Below are 1,644 nucleotides of genomic sequence, written 5' to 3'. Positions count from 1 at the left end.
GTAGCTCGCTAGCAGCCTCGCACCGAGGACCTATCCACGTCATCATTTACCCAGAATGCTTTGCGTGTAAATAAAACGGCCCCGTCCCGTGTTAAAATATATTTTTAAAAAATTACAAAACTGAGTATTTTTACAGTCTTTATTTTACAGTTAAAATAAATGTTTATCAAATAAAGTTTAATGTTACAACTAATCGTGGATCCCTTTAACCCCTCAACAGTCTTTGTTCCACCGGCGGGCAGAAACAGTGTGGTTTCTGCCTTTAAATGTTTCCAAATGGAGGCTTTTTTTTTAAAACCAGGGTGTCAGTCCTCTGATTCTTACCAGCATGACACCTTTACATAGAATAAAAAATATCAAAAGGTTTTTAACGAATTTCAGGGGTGACTGTTAATCTGATTCTATGTTTAATTCCAGTTTGTGTTTTAGTTGTAAAAAGTTCTTGCTTGTGCTTTTGGATGAGATGACTTCCTGTTGTTTTTGTTTTGTTCTCGTTCCAGGATAAAAATAAAACTTTAAAGTTTAGCTTTATTGTTCAGATCTTCTAAAAACTAACAATTTGAATTTAGTTAGTTTGTGTATTTGTGACAGCAGCTTTAATGAACTAAACATTTCTCTTTCACAAATGGTTTACTTATTCAGTGGTTATTTATTGCTGATGTTTATTATTTTTTACTGCTTTCTTTATTTATTCTGTCATTCAGTTCACTCAACAACCTGGCTTTTGAAAGTTTCTGCTTCTTTATTTAAAAAAAAAACTTTGTTTGTTGCAAATAAATTTTCAAAAACAGACTTGACTCATTTGTGTGTGAATTCTTGTGTTGCATTTTGTTACGGTCCAGCTGCTGAACTGATAAAAGAAGAAACTGAAGCTGAAGCAACAGGAATGTTTTGACAAAGTCAAACTTCCTGCCCAGTGATCTGAGGATCAAAGGTCATTTCTAAACTATTCTACAAAGAGAACAAGTATTCACTGGTGGAAACGTTTTTAGACAAATGCCCATCTTTCAGGAGTGGACATCACGCAAATTCATCCTGAAGGTCAGACCATGCAATGCTTAAAAAATGCGCTCCAACGCAGATTCAATGGGTCGAAGGTCATGGCTTCTACTCTCTAATAACACGATGGCAGCAGGACTTCAAGTACACATCACTGCAGCAAATAGTAAGGGGCGGGGGCGGGTCCGATGTGTCAGACACATACCATATTTGGAAGTAGCATCATTGCACTCCAGAAATGAAGCGGGCGCCATTTCCTATACCAGGTTAACCCGAGACATTAAACCTCTGGGGTTATCTTTCAGAGTTTGAGGTCAGGAGGGTGGATAGAAATGAATCACTAAGGGTTAACCTGAGGTTTTAATTTTGTGGGGTTAACATGAGGTCATTTAACGGTTAGGGTTAGGGTTAGCCTATAACTGGCATAATAGTTTTTATGAAGGGGAAGTGTCCCCCTCATATTTAAAGGGATCCCTGATTAGTAGTAACATTAGACTTCATTTGATAAACATATTTTTTAACTGTAAAATAAAGACTGAAGTTTTGAAAATTTTGAAAAAATAAATTTTAACAGATGGAGCCATTTTATTTACACACAAAGCACTCTGGGTAAATGATGACGTGGATAGGTCCTCGGTGCGAGGC

This window comes from Austrofundulus limnaeus, unplaced genomic scaffold, assembly GCF_001266775.1.
Source record: "Austrofundulus limnaeus strain Quisiro unplaced genomic scaffold, Austrofundulus_limnaeus-1.0 Scaffold337, whole genome shotgun sequence".
Lineage (NCBI taxonomy): Eukaryota > Metazoa > Chordata > Actinopteri > Cyprinodontiformes > Rivulidae > Austrofundulus > Austrofundulus limnaeus.
The sequence above is the reverse complement of the archived record's forward strand: the minus strand, read 5'-3'. Positions refer to the sequence as shown.